Here is a 19,200-nt window from a genome sequence, read left to right on the forward strand (position 1 = left end):
GCAAACAAACCTTACTCAGATTCCTCCACTCCCATCCACTCCTTACACTCTTCAGTAGAATGCACCACGCATGTGGTCCATCTCTGGGGCTGTGTATGGTTCATCTAGCGGGAGATCCCACAGGAAGCCAGGGACAAAACTGGCCCCAGACTTGGTGACGGTAATTGTTTGTTAAGAGAATGCCAAGGGGCCCCAGGAGGGGGATGTGTAAATGAAGGAGTCCTGGCAATGCTCCCCAGAACTCAGTGCCCTGACCTTGCCAGGGACTCTGCCCTGAGCCCCCAGTCTAATCCAGCTTCCTGGAGGCGCATTTGGTGGGGTCAGGCGGCCAGGGCATTCTGTTCGAAATCCAGATGCCGAGTGCTGCATAGTCACTCACGGGCAGGAGGTGGCATCGGAGGGTCCCGCAGGGGGGATGAGGGGGCCAGGCTAGGCTTTTGCGCGGGCAGATCTCAGGCGCCGCCTTCCCTCTGCTCCCTGTGGCCATCCGCCCACTGGCCTCCCAGCTCCGGCAGAGAAGGAGTTAACCTCCCGGCTTCTCAGCGTGAATGTGGAGCTATTAATACCCACAGCCAAGCCGGTGTGCCAGAGCAGCCGCCGCTGGAGGAGCCGGAGGAGCCCTGAGCCCAGGGAGCTCCAGTCCGAGCTGGCACTGGAGCCAGGAGTCCAGGGACCAGAACTTTTCTCGTGGACAGCGTGGGCACCGTGCCAACCTCATCTGGTCCTCGCCCACCTTTCAGCTTCAGGTCCCGACCCTCCCTCTTGGAGGCCACCCATGCCACCCACCCCCCCGGGGAGAACAAACTTTCTTGGAGAAATCACCTCTATCGCCTGTGCTGGCCAACCGGGAAGGAGCAGACAGCCGGACAGCCAGATGAACAGATGGACAGGGCATCTGTGAGCCTGTCCTCCGGGTCACGCCTCTGACCAGCTGCAGTGGAGCAGGCAGCCGAGGAGCCTCAGGCACCACCAGGGGTGGCGAGGGGCCCTGCTGGACCTTTGTCCACCGGCCAGCTGCCTCTGAGTCCAGGCGACCGGGAGCTGCTTCCGAGGGCCCAGCCGCGGGGCTGGAAGGTCCGTGAGTCAGGACAGCCGATCCCATCAGACAGAGCCACGGGCTCTCCCGCTCACCGAGGCGACGGGTAACCTGAGCGAAAAGGCACAGGTGGCAGGTGGGCAAGCGCAGGCGCAGGGTCCCGAGGCCAACAGGCTGCTGACCCTGGAGCACGCTGGCTCGGGGAGCCCTGCCCAGCCGAGGGATGATGCTGTCGAGGCCGCCACCGGCCGCCCCTGCCCCGTCCTGGAGCTGCCTCCGGCCTGGCCCCTGCGCTGTGGGAAGGAGGATGTGCCAGCCTTCTGCTTCGTCTGTTTCCACAGGGAGGAGGAGGAGGAGCTGCTGGAAGAGGTCCCACTGCAGAGGTCAGTGCCCGAGGTGGGCAGTGGGTGGGCAAGGTGAGGGCACAGGGCTTGGGAAGGGGCCCCTTGGGGGCCGGGGGTCCTGCTTCTGAGTTCCTCTGTCCACTGCTTACCAGCCCATCCCTCCTCCCTGTGTCAGACTCCCAGATCTCTCACCAGGGTACCCCACAGCCTCCTCCCTGTCTCTCCCATCCTGCCCCCACAGTGACCCTCCTGTCTGTTCCCCCTGTGGTCATGCCCCTTCTGCTCAGAGTCTTCCGTGACTCCCGGCTCCCACACAGTGAAGTCAACACTCAGCTGGACATTCAAGGCCTGTGAGATCAGATCAGCCCCACCCACCTCATCTTTGCTCTTCTCCCCTGTATTCACCCTCCATGAAACCCTGCCCAGACTTGCCTTCCCCTAGCTCCCCTCCTTCCAAGCCCAGCTGCCATACCTCCTCCTCCAAGAAGCCCTCCAGGAAGCCCCTGCCCCATCCCAAGCTGAGAGTCACCTTTCCTACCTGCACTGCACTGACACTTTTTAGTGTTAGGTTTTTGTTGAATTAATAAGTGGAAATGTATTCATGTGCGTACGCACGCATGTGTGTGTGTGTCTGTATAAAAGAAAGGGAGGGGAGGGGATGGAAGGCTTGTGTGTCTAGGTGATTGGGTATTTGGGGGTGAGTGTGTATGTGTGTGTGTGTATGTTTGTGGCACTAGGTGTGAGTTCTATGTACTCATGGTAGGGGGCAGGGTGTGCACTGGGCCTGGAGGGGTGAGGGATTCATGCCCTACAGATCAGTGTCTCTTTGGCCACCTCTTCCCACCCCCAAGTTCAGGGAAACCCAGGCTCCAGCCAAGTGCATTTCCCAAGCTGTGACCACAGGCTCCGGGAATAGATGCAACATCTGTAGGGGAGACAGGGGTCACCTCTGCTCCAGCCCAGCCCGCCCACACCTCCGTCACCACCTGAGTCAGCACTGCCCTGGGTGGGGAGAAGGGCAGGCTCAGTGCCAGCCCAGGTGTGCCCTCCTGGCCCCTAGCAGGAGGGCGGGGGCTCCTGCAGCCTGGGACAGGCTCCTCCCTAAATCTCACTGGTGGACCTGGGTGGGTCATTTGTCTTCCATGGGCCTCTGTCTTCTCATTTGTGGAACAGTGGGCTACTCTGTGCATGGTGCATGACGGTCAGTTCATCCTTCAGCAGTGACTGGGTACTCAGAGTGCCAGGACCCCAGCGCTCTTGGGGTCCAGCCTGCTAGGAGAGACCTCGATCACACGGATCAGTTTGGCGGTGATGGGCACTGGTTGGGCATGAGTGCACTGTGCTCAGGGAGTGAGCGGGAGAGACTGACCACCCCTGCCCACGGGAACCCTGGAAGCCCCTGCAGGTCTGTCTTAAAGGACAGGTCCTCTTCCAGGTACAGAGTGAAGTTTTTTTAAAACGTTTGATTTTGTATTGGAGTATAGCCAGTTAACAAAATTGTAATAGTTTCTGATGGACAGCAAAGGGACTCAGACATATATACACATGCATGCATTCTCCCCCAACACCCTTCCCATCCAGGCTGCCACATAATACTGAGCAGAGTTCCCTGTGCTACCCAGTAGGTCCTTGTTGGTCATCCCTTTTAAATATAGCAGTGTGTACGTGACCTCCCCGAACTCCCTAACTATCCCTTCCCCCCATCCTTCCCCCAACCCTGGCAACCATAAGATGGTTCTCCACATCTGTGAGTCTAGGAGTGAAGTTAAGGAAAGGCCATTCCAGACAGCGGAGATGGAGAGAGAGCAAAGACCCAGTGGCGTGAGAAAGAAACTGTGTGGGCGTGGCGGGCATGGGTCTGGCAGGGTCTGCAGGGGTCAGGTCACCAGGGGTCTTGACTGCTGAGCCCAGGACTTGATCTATAGGTGATAGAGCAAGCTGCGGGGAGGGTGTTGAAGCAAAATGGAACTTAGGTGATTCAGTGAGACCACAGGTGTGGAAATGTTTCCCAAACGAAACAATGGACTCCTGAGAGCATCACTGTTTTCATAATAGGAACTCAAAATGCTCGTTGAATGATTGAATGGATGGATGGATGGATGAGATGTCGGGAGATGGAACATCAGAACCACTGAGCTGATTGTTAAAAAAATACACACTCCCAGGCCCTGCCCTGGAGACTTCGTGGCCTCACGTCTCAGAGGGGATGAATATATATTTCTAATCAGCCCCCCACCAGGTGGGGCTTCCCTGGTGGCTCAGTGGTGAAGAATCCACCTGATTGAGACCCAGTTTCAATCCCTGGGTCAGAAAGATCCCCTGGAGAAAGAAAAGGCAACCCACTCCAATTTTCTTGTTTAGGAAATCCCTTGGACAAGGAGCCTGGTGGGGCTATAGTCCATGGGGTCGCAGAGAGTCAGACAGGATGGAGTGACTAAACAATAACCAACCCCCACCAGGTGGGCAGCTTGAATAAACCAGCATTTGGGAAACCCCAGAATGAGACAGGGATGGGCTCTAGAGTCAGGCAGTCATGAGATCCTGCCCTCTTCCCTCATCCCCCCATCTTCCTCCTCCAACTCTGGGGACTCCTCCTGTAGGGCATGCCCCTCAGCCTCTTGTCCTGGCAGTATGGTGACCTGCGTTGGCAGAATCTGGTCTCCTTTCCAGCTGGTGGGTACTGGCCCTTTAAGATCTGGAGAGGGGACACCACCAGGCTGGGCAAAGACAGTGACCACAGGTGCCAGGTGGTGAAGCTAAAAATACTGAGTGATGTGGACGCCCAGGCTGCAGGAGCCAGGCAGTGCTAGTGGGTAGTGTTGGCGGGGGGAAGTTCTGGAGTGTTTTTTTCCCTAGTGGAGGAGGGGTAGTGAGCAGTGAGGTTTGGTGGGGTCACCTTGGGGGTTTAGAGGAGCCTGCTCCCCACCCCCACCACTCTCAGCCTTTCTCCAGCCCCTGGAAGGCGCCAGGTTTCACTCCCAATTTGCTGCCGTGTTTAGCTGCCCCAGGGCGTGCTAATTCTGCAGCATCCTGCTTCTCTGGGATGCCGGGGAAGTCCTTTCTTCTCTTTGAGCCTCTGTAAAATTAAAGAGCTGCTGGGGCGCTTTTAGGGATAGAGATGCAAGAAGGAATGTAGGGAGACCAGTTCCCTCATTTGTGGATTCAACAAAGATTCCCCAAGGCTTCCCAGGACTAGAGGCTGAGGCCAAAGAGATGAACACGAATCAGGCATTTCCCTGGAAGAGCCAGGGAACACGCGCTGAAACAATGGCTTGCAGTGCAACGTGCTGCCATTGAGGTGTGAACTCCGTTTCTGTTTAGGGCTGAAGTGAGAAACCACCCCCACCAAGAACTCATCTGCATTTAATGAGAACTTGTCAACAAAAGAATCACCCACCAGCCATCTCTATTTGATGTCTGATGCGTGATTAGGTGAGGCTCCACGGAAACCACATGTGCTTCAAAGGGCAGACCCTCCCTGGCTGCTCATGCCAGGTCCAGAAAGGGCTGGGCGGGGCCAGGGGAGACTCTGCTCCACTCAGTCTTTTGGGGACCCAGGCTCCGCCCACCTGTGATGCCGTCATCACCCAGGGCTTTAGAATCCACTGGATTCTCTGCTTTCACAGGCAGTCAAAGAAGGGTGGAGATCACATGGAAGGGTTTTCCAAACCAAAGCTGCAAGTGGCCTACTTCACTCCTGCCCACGCTGTGTGGCCAGGGCAGTTAATTTCAAGAGAAACCTCAGGAACATAGTCCTGTTGTGAAGATGATATGTTTGGTATCCATGAAAGCACTTGGCACAGAAGAGGTGCCCAGCATGTTTGTGCGGAAATTCTGCAGACTTCACTGAGCACCCTCAGTGGACTAGTCCTAGAAACTGGACAGAGAAAACACATCTCACTGCTCTCATTGGAATTTTTTTTTTTTTTTTTTTTTTGGCCCTGCAGTGCAGCATGCAGGATCTTAGTTCCCTGATCAGGGATCGACCTCATGCCCCTTGCATTGGGAGCATGGCGTCTTAACGACTGGACCACCAGGGAATTCCCTCTCATTGAGCTTTTATCAAAGTGGGAGTCAAACAAAACACAAGTAAACAAACAAATGCAATCACCCACGTTCAAAACCCACTGTTAGGACTTCCCTAGTAGTTCAGTGATGAAGAATCTCCCTTGCAATGCAGGGTACATGGATTCAGTCCCTGTTCAGGGAATTAAGATCCCACACGCCGCCTAGCAAGAAAGCTTGGGTTCCACAACTACTGAGTCCACGCACCGCAACAAAACACCCCATGTGACACGACGAACAGCCCGCGTTCTTTAACGAAGACCCAATGCAGTCAAATAAGTAAACAAATATTATGTATTTTAGAAAAAGATACTGTTAAGGAAATTGCCAGAGGCATCGTAGGGAGACACCACTTGGCATAAGGGGGAGGGGAGGCAGGGACAATTCATCTGAGACCTCAAGAAAGCGAAGGAGCCGGGCAGAGTTGAGGGAGAAGTATTCCCGGCATAGAGAATAGGGAGGGCAAAGGCCCAGAGGCAGCTCAGAGTTTGGGGAATGTGAGAAAATATCAGGTCAGTATGGCCAGGGCAGGTAAGTGATGGGGAGAGAGACATGGGCAATGAAGGGAGACGGGGATGGGCTGGATCATACAGGCCTTATGGGCCTTCATGAGGAGGATGGATTTTATCCTGGTATAAAATGTGACTGGAAAAGGGGGAAGTGGCATAAGTTGATTGACATCTTAAGCGATCACTTGGGCTCCTCTGGGGAGAATCCGTGGCAGCCAGGACAGAGCAGACACCAGAAATCAGTGTGGAAGTCATGGTGGTGACGGAGGGGGGCCGTGGTGTCGGCCTGGACCAAGGTGTCCCTAGGACGTGGGAGAAATAGACACTTTCTAGATATATTTAGGAGACAGAACTTGCTGATGGGTTAAACGAAGGGAATCAAGGATGAATCTGAGGTTTCTAGGTTGGATAAATGTGTGGATGAGGGGAAGGCTCAAGGGCGGGAAGAGAGAGAGTGGGAAATTCAGGAATTCAGCCATGGAGGTTTTCAACCTAGAAGCACATGAGACGCCCAAGTGAAGATGTCAAAGGAGGAGTTGGTACTAAGAGACTGGAGCTCAAAGCGGGAGTCTGTGGGCCACCTAGGAGATATCAGAGATTTTGGCATGAAGGTGGCTTTGAAAGCCATGAGGTCACACTGGAGGGACAGAGGAGAGGCCCCAGGATGGAGCCCGGAGGAACACTACCAATGTGAGGTCATGTGGAGGAGATGCTAACAGGGCGGGAGAGAAATAAAGTAGGAGGAAAACCAGGAGCGTGGGTAGCCATGGAAACCAAGAGACGAGTGTCTCAAGGCAGAGAGAGAGGTGGACAACTGGCTTCAAAGATGCTGAACAGCCAAGGAAAAGGAGAATCGATCTAGCAGCACAGAAGCCGAAAGTGACCTGGATAATTACAATTCCTGGCGGGGTGGAGACGGGAGCAGGGGTGAGTGGAGACTTCCGGTTAAAAATGGTGGATTGAATACACACATTTAGGTTCTCTGCGACCTGAAACCCCATGAAACAGAAACGAGTGGGTTTTACTTTTTTCTTTTCCCTTATGGTTTATTACAAGATATTGAATATAGTTCCCTGTGCTATACATCAGGACCTTGTTGCTTATCTATTTAATATATAGTAGTGTGTATCAATTAATCCCAAACTGCTAATTTATCCCTCCCCCTTCCTTTCCTCTTTGGTAACCACAAATTTGTTTTCTATGTGAGTCTGCTTCTGTTTTGCAAATAAATTCGTCTGTACCATGTTTCAGATTCACATATGTGACATCATCTGATACTTGTCTTTGTCTGACTTACTTCGTTTAGGACGATCATCTCGAGATTAGCCATTTTCCTGCAAATGGCATATTTCATTTTTACGGCTGAGTAATATCCCACTGCGCATAACATACCACCTCTTAGTTACCCATTTGTCTGTCAGTGGACATCGAGATTGTTTCCACATCTCGGCTATTGTAAATAGTGCTTCTACGAACACTGGGGGTACGTGCATCTTTTCAAACTAGGGTTTTCCCTGGATACATGGCCCAGCAGTGGGAATGTAGGGTTGTGGGGCAACTCTATTTTAGCTTTTTAAGGAAATTCCATACTGTGTCTACAGTGGCTGCATCGATTACATTCCCACCAACAGTGTAAGCCCTTTTCTCCACGTGTGAGTGGGTTTTAAGGTACGAACTACTGCAACTTTAGTTGTTTAAAACCAAATTGATTATCTTACTGACTATATGTCAGAAGTCCAACATGGGTCTCCCTGGGCTAAAGTCAAGATGTTGACAGGGCTGCTCTTGGGAACTCTTTCTGGAAGAACTTTCTGGAAGTTCCAGGGAAAATCCACCCCCTTATCTTTTCCAAGGTACCGCCTTCCAGAGGGCCCCCCTCCTTCCAGCAAGGCAGCGTCTCTCTGGCCCTGCTTCTCTCAACATCTCTCTTGGACCCCAGCTGGGAAAGGTTCTCAGCTTTTAATGCTGCACGCTATTATCTTGGGCTCACCTGAACAAGCCAGGATTATCTTCCCATCCCAAGGTCCTTAACCTTAATCACACCTGCAAAGCCTCTTTCTGTCACCTAAGGTAACATACTCCCAGGTTCTGGGGATGACGACATAGACATTAATGGAATTAGGTGGGGCATTATTCTGCCTCCCACAGCGTGAATCAGCAAGAACTTATACAGTGAAAAAGGAGACAAGAGCAACACGATGCTGGAATCTAGAAAACAGATGAACATGGTGAGGGATATAGCGGTCCGGTGACGCGGCGCCTCAAGGGAACCCTAAATTGGGCATGAGAGAAAAAAAAGGGGGGCACCACAATTTCCACCACAAAACCTCAAAAGGCCCTAGTGTTAACGGACTGAGTACCTCTGGAAGGGGGAGTAAAGCTAGGGCCAAAACCAGGAGGATTGGTCTAAGAAGGGCTTTAATTCTCAGATTTCTTTCTCTGCTCAGCTCCGCGGGGCAGCTGCCCCTCCCCCACCCTGACAAAGACTGAAGGCTTATTCCCCAGAGAGGATAAAACACAGGGTCTGTGAACTGGAGGACAGGGCACCATGAGGATAAGGAGGAGTTCTATGCTCTACTGGAGGGATTATTTGAATATTTGCATCTTGCATGTGGGGTGTCCTGCCCCTGCCCCCATCACCTGGAGCGTCCTTCCCCCGTCGGCTCCCAGCACGTGAAATCCGGTCCAGACTCTCCAGGCAGGACACGGCAGAGTTCACTCCCTTCAGCCTTGGAATATGTTGACAATGGGTATTTTGTTCTTGCTGGTCTCTTATTTCCGGTTTTAGTTCTCTTCTCTCCCTGCACGCACGCAAAGTTGCTTCAGTCTTGTCCAACTCTGTGAGACCCCGTGGACCGTAGCCCGCCAGGCTCCTCTGTCCGTGGAATTCTCCAGTCGTGAATACTGGAGTGGGTTGCCATGAGCTCCTCCAAGGGATCCTCCCAACCCAAGGATCATACCTGTGTCTCTTACGTCTCCTGCATTGGCAGGCCGGTTCTTTACCACTAATGCCACCTGGAGAGCGCCCCCCAAAAAACTACTACAATACTCAGAGATTTAGGAATATATATTGTAACTGTGAAATGAAAAGTAGATGCTAGTTTGAAAGAAAACAAACCCCCAAAGATGAACAAAACAAAAGAGTTCTTAAAATTTAAGAATATTATAGCAATGGGAGTTTGGGGTTAGCAGATGCCAACCAGTATGCATAGAATGGATGGACTACAGGTCCTGCTCCACAGAACAGGGAACTATCTGCAATATCCTGTGGTGAGTCGGAATGAAAAGGAATATGAAAGAGAATATATATTATACATGTATATATGTACATATATATGTATGTATAACTGAATAAGTTTGCTGTACAGCAGAAATTAACACAACATTGTAAATCAACTGTACTTCGATTTTCAAAAAAAAGTATCCTAGCAGATTTCAGTTCAGATCAGTTCAGTCACTCAGTCGTGTCCAGCTCTTTGCGACCCCATGGACTGCAGCACGCCAGGCTTCTCTGTCCATCACCAACTCCCAGGGCCTACTCAAACTCACGTCCATCACATCAGTAATGCCATCCAATCATCTCATCCTCTGTCATCCCCATCTCCTCCCACCTTCAGTCTTTCCCAGCATCAGGGTCTTTTCCAACGAGTCGGTTCTTTGCATCAGGTAGCCAAAGTATTGGAGTTTCAGTTTCAGCATCAGTCCTTCCAATGAATATTCAGGACTGATTTCCTCTAGGATTGATGTTCCTTTAAGACTGACTGATTTCCGTCAATCCTAAAGGAAATCAGAGCAGAAATGGAAAACATTTAAAACAGTTAGGACAGGGATTCCCTGGTGGCTCAGTGGTGAATCCGTCTGCCAATGCAGGAGACACGGGTTCGATCCCTGGTCCAGGAAGATCCCACATGCCGAGGAGAAACTAAGCCCATGCGCCACAACTACTGAGCCTGCGCTCTAGAGCCCGGGAACTGCAACTGCTGAGCGCACACGCAGCAACCACCGAAGGCCAAGCAGCTTAGAGCCTCTGCTCTGCAACGAGAGAAGCCACCTCAATGAGAAGCTCACGTGCCGAAATGAAGACCCAGTGCAGCTGAAAGAAAGAAAGAAGGAGAAAAGGAAGAAAGGGAAGGAACAGCCCCATTAAAGAAGGGGGCAAAAGATCTGAACGGTCACTAGGTCAAAGATGATATACAGACAGCAAATAAGCTTATAAAGATGCTCAACATCAGATGTCATCAGGAAATGGCAAATTCAAACCACAGTGAGATACATTTACACACTGACCCAAAATATTGACAGCTACGAATGCTGGGGAGGATGTGGAGCAACAGGAACTCTCGTTCATTGCTGTGAGAACTCAAAAATGATACAGTCACTTTGGAAGACGGTCTGGCAGTTTCTTACAAAGCTAAACATAGTCTTACCATATGATCCAACAATAGCGTTCCTTGGTACTCACCCAAATGAGTTGAAAACGTATGTCTGAACAAAACCCTGCACATGGATGTTTATAAAAGCTCTTTTTCATAATTGCTTGAAAACTTGGGAGCATCTAAAATGTCCTTCAACAGGCGAACAGATGAACAAACTATGATATATCCACACAATGAAATATTATTTGCTGATAAAAATGAGCCATGAAGCCCCAAAAAGACATACAAGAATCTTAAATGCATATGGCCTTGGTGGCTCAGTGGTAAAGAACCTGCCTGCTGATGCAGGAGACGGGGGTTCAATTCCCGGGTCAGGAAGGTCCCCTGGAGAAGGAAGCCTACTCAAGATTCTTGCCTGGGAAATCCCATGGACAGAGAAGCTATAGTCCATGGGGTTGCAAAGAGTCAGACATGACTCAGCGGCTAAACAACAACCACCCCACAAGGTGAAAGAAGCCAGTCTGAAAAGGCTATGAGCTGTATGCCTCCAACTCTATGACATTCTGAAAAAGTCAACACTAGAGACAGGAAAAAGATCAGTGGTTGCCAGGGGCTGGTGGGGAGCGGGGAGTGAGTAGGTGGAGCTCGGAGGATTTTTAGGGCCATGGAACTATTCTGTACAATACTGGAAAGATGGGTCCGTGACCCCATCCATCTGTCAAAACCCATAGACTGTACGACAGAGGGAGCCCTCATGTAAACTATGGATTTTAGTTAATATTAGTTTATCAGCACTGGTTCATCAATTGTAACAAGCTCACCACACTAATGCAAAATGCTGATAATCAGGGAAAATGCAGAGGGGGCAGGTATACATGAAAAGTCTCTGTACTTCGTGTTCAGTTGTTCTATAAATCTAAAACTAAAACAGAAAATCTATCATAAAAGGGAAAAGGGGGGAAAGAAATCATGGTATCCCACAGAAAGTTGTGTTTCCATACTATGTAAATACTACCAATCTTTTTTTTTCCCCCCTTTTGGCTGTGCGGCAAAGTTCCCCAACCAGGGATCGAACCCACGCCCCCTGTAGTGGAAGCACGGAGCCCTAACCACTGGGCAACTAGGAAAGTCCCCAACACTATCAATCGTTTTTTTTTTTTTTTTTAATTTTTGGCTGTACCGGGTCTTCATTGCCGCACGAGGGCTTTCTCTAGTCATGGCAAGTGTGGGCTACTCTCTAGATGCCATAGTGAGATGTAGCCTTCTCACTATGGTGGCTTCTCTGATTGCGGTGCACAGGCTTTAGGGCACGGTCTAAAGGAGGTCTAAACTAGAGGAGGGTGCAGTCGTTGTGGCACATGGCCTTTATAGCCCCGCGGTATGCGGGATCTTTCCGGACCAAGAATCGAACCCATGTCCTCTGCACTTGCAGGTGGATTCTTAACCACTGGACTACCAAGGAAGTCCCGCCAACACTACCAATCTTATCAATACTGTGATGTAACTGTTCCCGGAGGGCGGGAGACAGGAAGTGGAGGGAATGGACATCAGAGAACTCCATCTTCATCTTCCAGCATGAGAAGTGGAGATGAAAAGCATAACCTAAAACATGCTACGCAGGAAACATAGGAATGAAAATTACTAATACTCAGCTAAAAGGATGGAAATGATTGTCCCAAAGCAGTGGGAAATGGGAGTGGGAGCTGCTCGTGTTTCTTGATAGAAATGGATGGAGACGTGTGGTAGAGGGGAGTCCTGAAGAGTCCAGGGCCCAAAGGAGGGGTTGGCCTCGGGAGAAGGGCCTCCCCACCCCCACTAAAGCTGCTGGAAGAAGTGAGAGTGAGGGGCTGGGTGGGTTTGTGCTTTGATAAAAGGAGCCAATGAAACTGCATCCGGTCCACCTGTATTCTCAGCGAAATGGGAACCGTGGTTTGAGAAGTGAGGAGAAGGTTGGAGGACATTGCCGCTCAGAGGAGGGTGCAGAGGCCAACAGCATCAGCACCCCTGGGGGGCTGGTTAGACATGCAGCTCAGGCCTCACCAAGATTCCTAGGAGAGGTGCAAGCAAATTAAAATTTGAGAAGGCCTGGTCAGAGAGAGTGGGGAAGGGCTACTGGCAGGCATACTGGGGTTGTGGGGTGGCAGCGAGTGCCTCATGAAGACCATGAAGGGAAACTCTCTACTTAGTGGGGAACCCTCGGACCAGTGCTGGCTTGTATGGTGCAGGCAGAAAGCAGGTGATGGTTGGCGTTTTGCCAGGCAGGTTCTCCAACAGGAGAGCTGGACACAGCGGGGTGGAGATGAAGGTGCCAGGGAGCAGCCATGGTGATGGTGGTGTGCAGAACCCAAGCAGGGCACGGTGGATCATCATGGCAGAAGGGGGCTGATGGGCAGTGAGAAAGGGATGGGGGCCCTGGACTGGTGGCCTCGATGGGGTGAAAAAACTGTTGCTTGTGGGTACCAGATGAAGAGGATGGAGAGGGAAACACAGAGGGAGGTGATCAAAACAGAATCTCAGAGCGGGTGGGGTGTGGGGTAATTATATGGTCTGGGATGTGAGCCTCAGAGGTGGACGGGAGCAGAGAGGGTTAAAGGTGTCAGGAAAGGCCAGAGAACCAAAAGGCTGAGATCTCCACCCTCCACCTGAGGTTTGAACTCCGAAGGTCCAGTGATGGTGAGAGAAGAGGCTGATTCCTTTGCTCTGGGCGTGGCCGTGCATCAGGACTTCTGAAAGCTCCCGGGCAGACTAGAATGTGCAGCAGAGTTTGAGAACCACGGGTATAGACAAGAATACCCAGGTTCTGACAGAGAGAAAGAGACGCCGGGGAGTAACCGGAAGGCTCCCTGGGGCTGGCATCGCTGATGGAGCCTGACCAGGTGAAAGGGGAAGCCGGGTAGGGGCCGCCTGTGGCAGGTGAGAAGGTGGAGATGTTGCGGTCTTCCCGCTGGAAAACTGAATGTGTGTGCGCGCTCGTGCGTGCGTGCAGGCGTGTGAGACAGACAAGAGACTCAGAGACAGCGAGTCGGGCGGCCGGCGAGCCCCTCGTCTGTCCTGCACTGCGGCGAGTTGGCCACTAGAGGGAGCGCTGCGCCCGCACATGCAGGGACAGCACCGCTCGTTCCGTCCGTCTGTCCGTGCTGCTTCGGTCTTTTTCTGACAGAGTTTATGTCCAAGCTCAGATTCTGCAGGTAGATACCCCTGGGTTTAACTCCAGGTCCCGCTACTTTTAGGCTGCGTGACCTTAGCCAGTTACCCGACCGTTCTGTGACCCAGTTTCGTCCTGCGTCCAGCTGTAACTCTGACCTGAGACGGTTCAGAGGATGAATGAGGTCAGGCGTGTGAAGCGCTGCGCCACACTGGGAGATGGCTAACCCGATCTGACAGTGCCGGAGGTTCTGCCACCGCCTCTGTCTCTCTCTGCTTCTCCTGCAGCCCCTCAGCCCAGCCCTGCCCAGCCTAGATCCAGGGGAAGAAACAGAGGTCGGTTTCTGGAATGTTCCAGAGCAGAGGCAGAGTTAAGGGTGGCCTGTAAGGCAGGAACAAGCCTGGGTGCCTCCCTTTCCTGTTAGTCTTGCTGGTTCTCTTTGTTTGGGAGCAGACTTCACCCTGTGGCTCATTCCTGGCCATGGTCTTCTCCTTCTGATCCCAGGCCTTCTCCTGCTCCTCCAGGCAGCCAGGGGACCAGCAGTTGCCCTTGCCTGGCAGCCATATCATCCTTGAGAAATGTCACCGTCTGGTGCCTCCACCAAGGGCTCAGAAGGGGTGCTCCATCCTAACTGCCCCAGTCCTTCCAGGATCCTGCCCAGACCAGCCAAGAGCTGGCCTACGAGGCCACACCTCGGGAAGAAGTGTCTTCGTTTTATCTGTATTCCCAGGCTGGCCGAGGCCGCTGGTATGGAGGTCGCGATGTGTAGAAGACCCACAGAAGCAGCCCCCCTGTGTTATCCTTGGTCCCTCAGAGGGGGTCTAGCCTTCCTGACTATTTTTAATCAATGATTTGCTAACATTTTACAAATAAGATCCAGGTTTCTAACTTCTGGAAAATTAGAAGCTCTGAAAACCTGAGTTCACATTCCCATGTGACAGCAATGGGCCACAGGGGAGGGGAGGCCACCACTCAGATGGGCTAGGGCTCTCCCGCTCACCACTGTCCCCCACCCAGGTCATGCACCCCATTCACAGTCCCTCCCTGGGGACTCAGTGTCTCAGTCTGACTCCATGAAAGGAGAACTGTGCCCAAGAGGCTTCATGTACCTTGTCCATGTTGCAGCCACTGGCCCCAGGCAGGCAGAAACGCAGAGGGAGAGGGGTAGGGTCCCAGCATTGAGAGCAGACCTTCAGGGGCAAGGAATCCAGGGTCCAGAGAGCTGCTTGGTGTCCTCAGCTGTTGGTGGAATTTCACGGTCCAGAGGCTGAAGGCAAATAACACACACACACACACACACCCCACCCCATTGTCCAATCTGTCAGCAGATCCTGTCACTTCTCATCACTTCTGTTCCTACTACCTGGTCCCTAGCTATCTTGTTTCACTTCGCTGGGTACTGGAGCCTCCTCACTTCCCTTCTTGCGCCACCAGAGGGAGCCTGTTAAAACCTATAATCCACCTTCTCCCTCCTCTGCTCAAAACCCTCCAAGGACTGCCACTGCTCTCAGAGTCAAAGGCAAAGGTTTACTGTGGCCCTGGATGAACTGTCCCCATCACCTCTCAACTCCTCCCAGGCTCCATCAGCCTCGTTGTTCCTGGGCATCCCCAAGCATACACTCTGGCCTCAGGGCCTTTGCACTGGCTCTTCCCTCTGCCTGCCTGCCCTCATTTCAGCATGGCTCCCTTCCTCCCTCACCTCTTTCAAGTTTCTGCTCAAAAGGAACCTTCTCTGTGAAGCCCTCCCTGCTTTATGTCTTCCCTCCATGAATCCCATGAAGTATGGTCCTTTCTTCACATACCCTGTTTGTTGTCTTCTCCCCTCACTACAATGGATGCGGGCAGTGATTTTTCTGTTTTGTTCACTGCAAATGTTGCCTGGTACATAGGAGGCACTTGATAATATTTAGTAACTGAATGGATGAATGAACAAATATGTGAAACGAGGGCAGTAACAGTCCCAGTAAGCAGAGTGGCTGTGAGAACTCAGTTAATATGTATCACGCAGGGCCCCAAACTTGGGCTCTAATGCTCTGTGGTTGGTATCTTAGAATTTTTTCTTTTCTTTTTCTGTCTGTGCCATGCAGCTTGTGGGATCTTAGCTCCCCAACCAGGGATTGAACCCATGCCCTCAGGTTAGTACAGAGTCCTAACGGCTGGACTGCCAGGGTATTCCCAGCAGCTTGCCTTTCTTCATCATATCATCATTGAAGTGTAAGTGAAGTCTGAGTAACGGTGGCACAAGCGAAACTTCCCTGGCGGTCCAGTGGTTAAGACTCTGTGCTTCCACTGCAGGGGGCACAGGCTCAGTCCCTGGTCGGAGAACTACGGTCCTGCATGCCACAGTCAAGGTTGATGTGCTTGGTCTAGCAGCGGCCTGGATACCAGGAAGGTTCCACGTCGGGTGTGCATCAAGGGGCCCCAGGCATCCGTGATGCCCAAGGCAGCATCATGTTCAATGGCAAATATAGAACACTGTGGCAGGCAGAGAGAGAGGTTTGGATAGGAAGGGAAAGCCTCTCTCCTGCTTTCTAGATAAGAAGCCTCACATTCTGTAGCTGGCCCTTGTGTCAAGGACACACACCTCACAAACAGTATGTACTCCAGCCATGGGCACTGTTGCTGTTGTTACTCAACGGCCCACGATCAGAGGGAAATAGTGCCCAGCAAGAGAAAGCCCCCAGGCTCCTGGGCCAGTCGCTGCTGTAAGCAATGGGTGGAAGACAAGCCACGCCCCTTCCTCTCGGCCTCAGCTGCCGCATCTGTGAGCTGGGAGAGCACCAGGCAGGTTTCCCTCTGAAACCTGGGGGACGTGTGGGTGGCAGTCATGGTTGCCGGTCAGGGATTGTAGTGGCTGCTCTGCTAGGAGCCTGGTCAGGGCTCATTTTCAGCCTCCATCTCCGAAATGTTCAAAGGGGGGATAGAGCTTTAACCCCTTAGGGATGGGTAACAGGGCACCAGGTTGTCGATGGGGACTTCAACCCAAGCATCAGTAGCATGCATGGCCCGTAACTTCAGGAGGTGGCCGCAGACCCTGATGGTCAGTGCGGGCCCTGGTAGTGGCCTTAGCCCAGTGGAGGCTGCAGATCTGGTGAAAAGGGGAGGTGCCCAGCACTTTGCCTCCGACCCTGTGTCCTGCCTAAGCCCCCATCTCTCCGGAGCCGCTAGGATCGGAGCCATTCTGCCAGATCCACTTAATTAGCCAAGCTCATTAATTCCCACAGGCTTCTCCTCCCCACCTAATTAACTGACTTAATTAGGGCTTGCAGGCCTGGCTCCACCCAGCCTCCCCTCCCTGCTGCAACCCTGCCCACCTCCTCCAGGGCCCTGGCACAGCCCATCCTCTCATCCACTCAGGACCGGGAACCGGTGGGGGCGGGGCTGGGCCCCCCAGCTCTCAGGCCTCCACCCAGTGTCCCTCCTTCTGGTAGGACCAGCCCAGTGCCTCTCCCCGGGCTGCAGCCCAGGACCAAAGGATTGGAAATCGAGAGTGAGAGGTGGGTGGGAAGAGGGATGCAGGTGAGATCAGTGGAATCAGGTGAGCGGAGGCCAGGATGGTGGGGGCTGGAGGGGCTGGGCAGCCAGGTGGTTAGGGGCCTGGACTCCAGAGCCGGCCTGGATTCGAGCCCCAGCTAATGGGTCAGCCTCGGCAACCTCTTCCCTCCCTGCATCTCGGATACAAAATGATCACTCACCCACACAGTAAGTATATTATGAGGTTTAAATGAGTTCATGCTTCAAATCTGGCCAAATGTGTGTTTGTTAAATAAGTAGGAGGGGCTGGAGGAGGGTAGGAGACAGACAGAAGGGGCCATCCTCAGGGGTCAGGGAGACCTCCCACCCCCAGGCAGGCTCTGGGGTGCAGGCAGTGGACTGGGCCTGGGAATTGCAAGCAGGGGCTGCCAACTGGGAGGGACCCTTGGCCTGTTGTTGCTGTTGTTGTTGAGTCGCCAAGTCGTGTCTGACTCTGTGACCCCATGGACCGCAGCGCTCCAGGCCTCTCTGTCCCTCACCATCTCCCGGAGTTTTCCCAAGTTCATGTCCATTGAATCGGTGATGCCATCCAACCGTCTCATCCTCTGTTGCCCCTTTCTCCTCCTGCCCTCAATCTAGTGAAACCCTTGGCCTGGGAGAGGTTAAGAGGACAAGTAGCAAGAAGGGCACAGGACAGGGTGTCCCGTTCCTACTCCAGGGGACGGGAGAGGCTGGCCTTGTTAGCACAGGACTGCCACGGTCATGCCCCAGTTTCTCCATCTGGGGAAGGTCTAGCCTTCTGCAAGCACCTGGCACACCCTCGATACTTGATAAATGTCTAGAGACTCATCCCTGAGCAGTGAGGTGACACAAAAAGATGCTCAATGGCCTTCACCTCCCTGGGGACCAAAGCAAAGAAAGCAGGCTGAGCAGGCAGCAGGCAGGATGCAGATTAGACTTGAGGTGGGACTTCCGGGGTTGAGGAGTACAAGATCCAGAAGGTGTGAAGGAGAAAAAGTGTGTCTGAGCTGCTGAGAGGGCTCAGGGGAGAGATGGACAGGCATCAAGGATCAGAAGGGAGTAAGATGAGGCCCTGAACACTGGCGTGGCCCTTTACCTACTTAGCTCAGAATCTGACATTTATTGGTGTAATTAGTATAGAGATTCCCACCCCCACCCCCCACTAGACTGGAAGCTCCGGAAAGCAAGGATTGTCTGTTTAGCCCACCTTTTTATCCTGGTACACTTTTACAGTTGTTATTTAGTCACTCGGTCCGACTCTTTTGCGACCCCATAGACTGTAGTCCGCCAAGTTCCTCTGTCCATGGTATTTCCCAGGCAAGAATACTGGAGTGGGTTGCTATTCCCTTCTCCAGGAGACCTTCCAAACCCAGGAACTGAAGCCGGGTCTCCTACATTGCAGGTGGATTCTTTACCCCTGAACCATCGGGGAAGTCCCCTTCATGCAGTAGGTGCCCACGAATAAGTGTGAATGTATGAATGCATGCGTGCATGCAGGAACCCAGAGGTTCCTGATGCTTAGAGGGAAGTGGACCACATGGCAGCCCAGGTTCCCACCCTGCATGCTCCTCACATGACCCCAAGAACCATACCCTAAGGAGACAGGAGCTGGAACTCCCAGGCTTCCAAACCCTTGTTCCTGGACACCCTGAGCTCCCTCTGAGAATCTCCTCAGACATCCTGGGGTGCTGAGCAAATAGCGATTATGGCAGACAGAGAGGAGAACCTTTCACTTACACCTGCATCCTTAAACACTTTAGAAACCCCCATTTACACATAGTTTACACTTGGGGGTGTTAGTGACAGAGACCCAATTCCAACTGACTTCAGCAAGAAAGGGACTTTATCAGGTTACAAGACTGCAAAGTCCAGGGACTTCAGGCATGGCTGGATCCAGGGGCTCAAATGATGGCATGTGGCTTCTGATACTCTCCATCTCTTGACTGCTCTCTGCTATGTCGGCTTCTTCCTCTGGGAGGTTCTCCCTGGTGGAAGCCACTCCAGGCTGACATCCCACCCTCTTTCAGTGCAATAGGAAGTTCTGGCACATCAGCCTGGTGTGGATCACAGACCCATCTCAGAAACAATCACTGTGGCCAGGGGGCTGGCATATGCTAACTGATGGGAGCTGGGGTCACAAGCCTAGCCCTAGAGCGGAAGAGGTAAGCCCCACCTTCCGAACCCCTAGTGAGTAGGGAAAGGTATGTCAAGGAATGTGAGTCCCCAAAGG

The 19,200-nt window shown here is 52.5% G+C and overlaps 1 protein-coding gene across 1 annotated transcript in view; it reads left to right on the plus strand.

Annotated features, from left to right (window-relative positions):
- The window catches only part of SBK1 (SH3 domain binding kinase 1), a 53,377-nt gene continuing 34,783 nt past the window's right edge, over positions 607 to 19,200 (plus strand). Inside the window, exon 1 of the mRNA XM_018040964.1 lies at positions 607 to 1,419. The gene's annotated coding sequence lies outside the window, so the exon portion shown is untranslated. The remainder of the gene's footprint in view (positions 1,420 to 19,200) is intronic.

This window comes from Capra hircus, chromosome 25, assembly GCF_001704415.2.
Source record: "Capra hircus breed San Clemente chromosome 25, ASM170441v1, whole genome shotgun sequence".
NCBI classification, from domain to species: domain Eukaryota; kingdom Metazoa; phylum Chordata; class Mammalia; order Artiodactyla; family Bovidae; genus Capra; species Capra hircus.